This window comes from Aethalodelphis obliquidens, unplaced genomic scaffold (assembly GCF_003676395.1).
Source record: "Aethalodelphis obliquidens isolate GAN/ISIS:26980383/991018 unplaced genomic scaffold, ASM367639v1 scaffold92, whole genome shotgun sequence".
In the NCBI taxonomy this organism is placed as follows: Eukaryota; Metazoa; Chordata; class Mammalia; order Artiodactyla; family Delphinidae; genus Aethalodelphis; species Aethalodelphis obliquidens.
In genome coordinates, this window is record NW_020838036.1 from 660,366 (window position 1) to 669,686 (window position 9,321).

The window sequence follows — 9,321 nt, forward strand, 5'->3', positions numbered from 1 at the left end:
AGGACTGTAGCTCTATTTAAGCACATTAGCAGTCCTTTGTGCCTTCTGTGTTAATGTAAATCGTGTAGGAGTGAATGGGAATCTAGCCTAACAGAAGGGACTGTAGCTGCAATAAAACCCATTAACAGTCCCAAGTACCCTCTGCAGTCATGAAAAGAGAGTGAGGTGGGAATGGAATCCTAGGTTAAAAAACGGGGGGAGGGGGATTGTACATGCATTTAAAAGCACATTAACAGTCCCTTGTGTCCTCTTTGGTAATCTAAAGGGAATAAGGAGGGGATGGGATCGTAGGCTAAGATAAGGGACAGTAGTACAATTAAGCCCATTAGCAAGTTCTATGTAGGCTCTGCAGTAATGAAAAGGGAGATAGTTGGGGATGGGATCCTAGGTTAACATAAGGGACTACAGCTGCATTTAAGGACATTAACAGTCCCTTGTACCCTCTGTGGTAATGCAAATCCAACAAGAAGGAAACTGATTCTAGATTAACAGAAGGGACTGTATCTGCAATAAAGCCCATTAACAGTCCGTTGTCCCCCTTTTGGTAATACAAATAGAGTAGGAGGGCATGGGACTCTGCTAACAGAAGGGACTGTAGCTCTAATTGAGCCTATTAACAGTCCCAAGTACCCTCTGCAGTCATGCAAAGAGATTTAGACAGGAATGGGATCATAGGTAAACGTAAGAGACTATAGATGCATTTAAGCACAGTAACAGCCTCTCATACATTCTGGGGTAACACAAATTGAGTAGGAGGGATGGGATTCTAGACTAACAGAAGGGACAGCAGTACAATTAAGCCCATTAACAAGTCCATGTAGGCTCTGCATTAATGCAAAAGGAGTTGGGGGGGATGGGTTCCTAGGTTAACATAAGGGACTGTAGCTCCACTTAAGCACATTAACAGTCCCTTGTGCCCTTTGTGGTAATGCAAATCGAGTAGGAAGGGAATGGATTCTAGAGTGACAAAAGGAACTGTAGCTGCAATAAAGCTCATTAACAGTTCCAAGTACCCTCCGCAGTACCCTCCTCACTCAAAGGGAGTTAGGTGGGGATGGGTTCCTAGGTTAACATAAGGGACTGTAGCTGTCTAAGTCCATTATCAGTCCCTTGTACTGCCTGTAGTAATGCAAATCATCTAGGAGGGGAATGGGTGCTAGACTAACAGAGGGGTCTGTAGCTGCAATCAAGCCCATTAACTGCCGGAAGTATCCTCTGCTGTAATGCAAAGGCAGTTAGTTGGGGATGGGATTCTAGTTTAAAGAAAGGAGTCATTGGGACTGCAATTTTGCACATGAACAGTGTCAGGAAATGGCCTTAGATAATTAGCACCTTTCAGAAGTAAAGATGGTGCAGGGTTCCTGATACAAAAGGCTCAGGCGTAATCAATTAGGTTTGTGCACATAAAATGTCCTAGTGCAGAGTTCTTAAGTAGTAAGGGTCCTCTGCCAGAATACAAAGTGGGTGGGTGTGACTAATTCACAGGACATTAACAAATGCAACTATGAACATTATCAATTCAAGAGAAGGTTCCTTGAGAGTCTGACCCATATAGCATGCAAATGGGATACAGTGGCCCATTAAAATGGACAGGACTCTGGACAACTGCAACTGTGCAAATTAACTGTCCAAAAGCTGAGTTCTTGAATAATCTGCATGACCTAGCAGTATTCCACCGAGTGTGGGATTTCATTTTTTATTGCATGGGACCATAGATATATGTAATTATGCACATCAATTGTTTAATAAGAGAAGGGACTTTGGGTAATCAGAACTCCTCAGAAGAAATGGCACAGAGGTAAGGGATATCCTAGACTAATGGATGGGACCATGGGAAATGAGGATTTTACATATTAATGCAAAGTGATAGGTAGTCTGAACTGCCTAGGAGCAATGAAGAGCATGGGCGGGTCTTACCTGTTAAGCAGGACCATGACTAACAGTAATTGTACCCATTAATATACCAAAGTAAAGGACTTTGAGGATGAGCACTTCTGCTGTAGTGCAAAAAAGTTGCAGAGGACTTGTGTAATGAACAATTGGGATTCTTCTCATTAATAATTCAAGGAAGATGGTCTCAGGTAGTCAGCAGTGCCTAATAGCAATGCGAATGGGATGGAGGGTCATTGATTAATGGGGAAGACGATGTACAGTTTGGTACTTTAATTGTCCAAGAACAGCAGGACTCCCGAAAAGCAGAGCAAAATTGGTAGGATGCCTTTGTTTAATGGACAAGGCTATGACAATTGGGACTGAGCACATTAACTGTGGAACAAAAAATCTGGGTTTTCTGTGCCCCCTGCTGAATGCAAAAGGGTTTTTGACTGGGATCTAATCCAATGGGCAGGATTATGAACAATTAGAATTTCACTCAGTGCAAAGAGTTTAGGTGGTCAGCACGGTATATATGCACTGTCCAGAAAACTGGGATTGTGACTACTGCATCAATGACAGAGGAATGGTTTCTCCTTCCTTAAGGACAGGGGATTGAGAAGATTGAGTAACTAGACTTATGAAAGCTCTCAATTAATTAACATTTCCTAACATTAATGCAAAGGGTGTGTGGATTCTTTGTTCTAACATGGGACAATGGACAAAAGGGATTCTGTACATTAATTGAAAATGGTGACTCAGGTAGTCAGCATTCAATATCTGCAATGCTAGAGGCAGACAGGGTATCCCAGTCTACTGGGTGAGCAACGTGGACAACTTATTTTTAGCACTGAATCAATGCGAATTTCACGGGCTTTAGGGAGAAACAGGACTGAGGCTGGGCTGGGGCTGGGGCTGGGGCTGGGGCTGGGGCAGGGGCCGGGGCAGGGGCTGGGGCAGGGCCAGGGGCTGGGGCTGGGGCTGGGGCTGGGGCTGGGGCCGGGGCCGGGGCTGGGGCCGGGGCTGGGGCCGGGGCCGGGGCTGGGGCCATTAAGGGGGTTGCTGGGAAAAGGGCTGGGGTGGAGCTAGAGGCTGTGGAGTCAAGGAACCACAGAAAACTGAAATTATGAGCAATAATACTCCAATATAATAAGTTCGAATAGAAGAAGCAAGTCCACAGCAATTCAAGTTTCCTGCAGATAGGTGGGTCATTAGTCAATTAGTGCAGCATTAAGGGTGAGAACAAAGCAAGGCCTGGACCGGAGTGGACCTTCAAATATTCCTTTTTACATTCAGTCATAAAGTTAAATTTTTAATTAACTACTTCTGTGCTATAAGACTCTTCAAAAATCCAAAGGGAAGTAGTTTATTAAGTCAGCCCCAAAGTAAAAAATAGTAAAAACTTTAAAATGGCTTATTATTTTACTTTGAACATCTAAAGACAAAAAAAGTTTAAGCAATTTGTAGAAAAAGAAACTGAAAACTTTAAGGAAATTTAAAGGAACCCAAACATGAAAACCAATTAAATGTAACTGAAATGAAGTCTACAAATAAAGCCCCTAAATACATTTCCATAGTAGTCCCTTAAGGCTTAAATCGAACACTAGCAAACCACATAATCAAACTATGTATGACTAACATCCAAGAAACAAATAGAAATCAAAATCCGACCCCAGCATTAGCCATGGGGTAGGTGTTCCTCTTGAGGAAGGCAGGGATTCCTCTTCTGCCACCTGTCGGCCAACGATCATCTGCGATCCATTCTGGTCCTTGCCACGACTCACCGCCATTTTCACACTTGGCAGGCATGGAGCACTGCCCCTGGCCAAAGTGCAGAAGAGCAGAGGCGGGGTTGGCGGGGGCGGGTAGTACACTAGCCTTAGGCCACGGCACCAATCCAGAGGAATGGCGTGAAGTTCAGCCCGCACAGCCTAATATCCTGCACTGCAAGTGGCAATGCCGGAGGGGAGGGAGCAAGTGAAAGGGGAGGGAGGTGGAAAGGCCAAATGTCCTTGGAAAGACCTTGGTACCACCCACTGTGAGTAGTACAAACGTGGCCCGTCCTGACTGGCTGAATAGAGACGGTAGCGAGGTGCTATTCTAACTCGGTCTAATTCCATCCTCCACTAACTGGCTGCGACCAATTCCACCATCCTTTCTGATTGGGTGGGTCATGCGGCAATCCAACATTGCCAATCCCTCCTTTCACTTTTTCGCGGCAAAGCCCGCCATCTTTAACAATGCGGCAGGCCCTCCTGGTGCAAAGCCCGCCAAGAATGTAACGGTCGCTCACCCCTGCCATGACATCCACGTGACAAACTGCCATGATATCCACATGACAAGGTCAGCCATATTGTCCCTGCAGCAAAACCTGTCAGGAAATGCACACGGCAAAGACAAAGGCCCGCCATGTTTTAGACTGCGGCAAGTACTTAAGCCGCCATCTTTTACTATGTAACAGAATATTTCCACCGCCATGCTGCACACTAGAACAAAGACACCCATGATGTGGCTTCCCGCCACTGGAACACTGCGGCAAAATGGATCCGCCATTTTGAACACTCTAACAAAGCAGAGAGCCATGCTAAGCAATGCTGCAAAGTCAAAATCGCCATTTTGAACCCTGCGCCTAGGTCCTCTCCCTCTCATTTTCGATTAGCCTTTTGTAATGTGACACAGGATGATCCTGTTTTTCCACCTCATGATACCACAATTCATGCAAAACTCCTAACATGACCCAAATCAGCTCATTCAAAACACTTAACTCATGCAATGCATATCATTTCCTCTGCCTGTCCCACTATTCATCTTACCTTCCTGGTTTATATTTAGCACAAACAACTAGCTCTCAGCCAAGCTGGGCGGCAATTCTAAAGTGGCCGCCATCTTTCCTCCCCAGCCTAACCAACCCCCTAGCCTAACTGCAAAGTCATCTCCCAGCCAAAGCCGTAGGTCCACTCACACAACACCAAACGATTAGCAGCAACATTTTGTAGACATTCCAGATAGTACAACGAACCACAAAACCCAACACTTTTCCATCCATAAAAAGCCCCGATGGGCGATGAAAAAAAAAGAATCTAAGCAGGTATCCGCGGCCCCGATGGGCAAGGAAAAAAAAAATTAAAGCAGGTATCCGAGGCCCCGATGGGCAAAGGAAAAAAAGAAAAATCAAAGCAGGTATCCAAGGCCCCGATGGGCCAAAAAATAAATTTAAAAAAAAAAAAAAGGCAGGTATCCATTGCCCCGTTGGGCCAGAGGGTTGGGGAGAGAGGGGGTACACAGCAGGTATCCGAGGCCCCGATGGGCTAAGGGAAAAAAAAATTAAAAGCAGGTATCCGCGGCCCCGATGGGCAAAAAAATAACAATATTAAAACCAGGTATCCACAGCCCCGATGGGCAAAATATAGAAAAGGGGGAGAAAAAGAAGACTAAACCACAAAAAACCAGAGGAGTCAACCAAAAATCATTCCAAAGAAAAATTCCTTTAAAATTGAAAACTGCCTAAAAATATCCCAAATATCTGTAAAATAGCGAGGTGTCAAGAAAATACTAGGAGAAATTTCAGATTTTTAAAAATATTTTATGAATTTTTGGTGAATTTTTTAAAAGAAATACGCCATAAGGCATGGTTGGGGGCTGGAAAATGTTCCAGAAAGAACCACAAGGGCAAAGAGATGCAATATGAGCAAGCTTCTACCCCGGGAAAAGAAGAAATATGGCGGTCGCAGCAAAGTGCAGCGCTTTAAGAAGTGAGAGGGAGGGGACTGAGGGCGGAGGGAGTAGAAGAGGAGTGGCCTAGAAGATTGAAAGCCAGACATATTTGTAGTTTAGCCAGCTCAAAAATTTACCCAGTAACAAGAAAAAGAGAGATTTCAAAAAAACACAGCAACATACTAAAAAGAACATTAGACTGGAGGTAGGCTTCATCTCTAGTCTAGGAGCCACGACTTCAAAGGGTTTTCAATGGGTTCGCATCTGTAAAATAGGGACGTTGAGTAAATCAAATTAGATAACTGATGTTAAAATTCTCCACAAACAGTATAGCAAATGAAAAGGTTTTAGTTTAATTTGGTTTTGAAATAGGAGGAAAGGGGAAGTAGAGCTTTGATATGTTAATAAAGTATCCAAATACCTCATTTAGCCAGAATGTATAACTGCCCCACCAAACGTTTGAACCAAAGAAGCTAGGAAGGGGCAATACATTAAGGTTAGAACCCTCTTCAAGGGACTTTCCCTTCCGTTATCTAATGTGATAGTGAAGGTTTACTAGAAAAAGAGACCCATAAAGGTTACACGATGTGCTCAAAGTCACACACCATGATTCTGATTCAGTGTATTTTCTACTCCAGCACTCTGCCTGTGTGGCCCCTGATAATAGAAGACTGGAAGTGCTTCTAAGTGAACAAGAGAGGAAGGAAAAGACATTTCACAGAATGCCGATTTAGCCCCTAAATAATCTATATTATTTTTAATTTTTAAACTGTGAAACCTTAATCTTTAGTATTTTCTACTTCCTCCGTGAATCTGATGACCCCAACAATGAAGCAGTCATAAGTGTAGAGTAGCAAAGTTCACCCGCTGCCAGTAACTGGTAGGAAAATGTTCATATAAAAGCCAAAGCTTCCCCCAGAAAGCTGGCTATTTAGGTGAGAAGCAATTAATCTCCTAAACCATCCTATACGGTTTATCAGAGAAACAATAGAGAAACTGAGGGAGACGATGGAAACTAAGTATTACACACAACTCCTAGAAAATCAAAGGATACATTGCCTTCCCAGTGGCTGAACTGGAAAGTGTAACTATTAACCCAAATAGTATCAGGTAAGGATGCCCTCCAGTCTCCAAATAAGTAATAAGGTATGCAAAATTTTCTTCCTTAAAGGACACACTCCATCTTCTAAGTGCTCTTCGTTCACACAAAAAGGTAATCTGACTTATACCAAATGAAGGATATTGCATTGTAAAAGTAGTATAATTTTCCATAGGACCTTTCCTCAACACTCAAAACTTAAACTATGAAGCAAATGCCTACAAACAAATTTGTTATGCTTTCCAGATTTGGGGAAGGAAATGGAATTCATATATATATATATATATATATATATATATATATATTTCTGAAAGTCTTTAAAATTTCACCCTAATTTAGTCTTTCACAAGTTTCTAATGAGACAAATAGAGGAAAAGGAGTCTTTCGTTGCATAGAGTGGTAAACTGAGATTGAGGGATGTTGTTTTCTTTGCTTTTGGTTTAAAAACTAGTGGCGGCAAGAGGATCCCACAGTAGAGGTCCTTGGACTCAGATAATTTTGGTTGCACTTTAGTGAAATATCTCTCTTGAGAAGACTGCCTTGCATGTCAAATCTCTCTAGTGAGAATTGTGGAATTTAAATGGAGTTTAAAATTACTGTAGTGATCACGGTATATTTGAAAAATAACCATACCTGTAAAAGGCAGTAAATAGTGACAAACATTTTGATATCGTTTCAGTCAGCAGAAAAAAAATGATTATATAAGTGGTTGTTATGTAACAACTACTGTGATCTCAGCCTAGACTAACCAGCAAGACCTAAAAAGCAAGTCAACTATCACCAGTAGCAACACTATCAGGTCCTAAGCTCCTTCTCTATAGGCCACAAACTAATAGTATCACCAGGAATCTGATCCCATTATAGAATTTAACCTGTTTCAGCTTATTTTGTCTTCAGCACAGGGTACCAATTATTAGGGTAACTAGGCCTGTCCAATAGAATTTTCTACAATCGTGGAAATGTTCTATACATTTTAGACTTTGGGTTAGGAAAAATTTTCTAAAACAAGACTCAAAGTGCATCCACTACTAAAAAATTGATAAAGTTGAATTTTTGAAATCAAAATCTTTTGTTTCACAAAAACACTTTAAAAGGTGAAAAGACAAGTTATAAACTGGTTGTCCCGGGGTTCTACAGGCAGGCTCTGGTTCCGGGAGGGTGGCCAGACTAGCAGATTACTCCCATTGGCTGTCATAGTAATCTTTCATGGGATCGGGTGAGATTAGGCCGCCAAAATGGTGTTGACATGTTGATTTGGGGTGACTCTCACTCACATCAGACACAGGATATTTTAAGGCTCTAGGCTACCAAGGTCCACTGCCAAGACTTAGGCTAAAAGAACTGCAGAGGATACAAACAGATTCCAAAGAGCCATTGCACTGGAAATGTAACAGCTTTGCTACTTTTTCTAGTAATGGAAGACATGAAATTAGCCAGGTATGGTGCATTTGACAATAAAGAACATGAAGAAATGGTTTCTAGACCTAAAAATGAAGAGATAGTACTCAGACAAAAAAAAAAGAGATAGTACTCAGACATTATGGAGAATTTCCACATGAACTGTTAAATAAACAAGTGTTTAAGTACCTATTCTCTACCCATCATTCTAAATCTTCATTGTTAAATCACTACACCTTTCATGGGTCCATGACATTTATAGAAAGGGACTACTTATATAGAAAGGCACGCCCCCGAAATATGAGCCTAGGACCCAGCATGTCCTGTAGCAGCCCTGCAGCAGCCCTTCATTCTCCTGCTGTTTATCATGTTCAGGCTTTACTTATCCCTTTCCTGCTGCCCCCTCCCCCACCTTCAGCCCTCAATTCTCCACTTCACATTCCTCCTTTCACAACCTGGCTTTGCCTTCACTTCTGCTTGGCTTCATTTTATAAATATGTTGGGATCAAGGTGTGGAAACTGAGACACTAGAAGGAAAAGTGACTTGCTCAAAATTAATTAGTCAGATTTGGACCGAAATGGCATGTTCCGGACATACTTTCTGTGGCCATAACCTAGCTGTGTCCACGCCCTCTACTTTGGGCTCCCAAAGTATGTATGCATGACATACAGCAGGAATTATATGAGGGGAAGGAATCAAGTCCTTTTCTTAAAAGACTCCGCTTATTTTACTTCTTAACCTATAGCTCCTCTCCCCTGTTCCAATAGTTTAAAAAAAAAAAAAAAGGCATGAACTATCTGATCTAGCCACCAGATGGCAGCATGGAATAATCAAAGAAACACTGAGTCGCCTGGGGGAAAAGAGTCAACGTCTTATACTAAGCTCGACCAGGGTCTGAGTCAAAGGGGCAAACGTCTTATAGACGTTCAGCATCAGAGGAAAGAGTGAAAGAAAAGTACTCAACTCCCTCTAATTTGAACAGCCCACCTTAGTGGGAGTTTGTCCTTGGCTTCGACACAGTGCCATTTAAAGAAGACTGATACAGCATTCCAAGTCTAATTAGCAGGCTGGTGGGTACAGTGAAAAGCAGTTAAAGGAACCAGGACATACTATGGAGAAGGGAATACTTGGGGAAGGGCTCTTTACAGCTCATAAGGACTGTCTGCAGTGGGAGAAATATGATTAATCTTGTTGTGTGTGGCTCTAGGATGTCTGAATAAAGATGTCTGAATACTCT

At 42.4% G+C, this 9,321-nt stretch overlaps 1 long non-coding RNA gene across 3 annotated transcripts in view; it reads right to left on the bottom strand.

Annotated features, from left to right (window-relative positions):
* The window catches only part of LOC113614262 (uncharacterized), a 28,848-nt gene extending 23,273 nt beyond the window's left edge, over positions 1–5,575 (bottom strand). For 2 of the 3 annotated variants that reach the window (XR_003430557.1, XR_003430558.1), the window contains exon 1: positions 4,835–5,569. This is a non-coding gene — a long non-coding RNA (uncharacterized LOC113614262). Of the gene's footprint in view, positions 1–4,834 lie in introns of all 3 variants that reach the window. The other variant, XR_003430556.1, reaches the window with a different exon arrangement.
* Between the last annotated feature and the right edge of the window lie 3,746 nt (positions 5,576–9,321).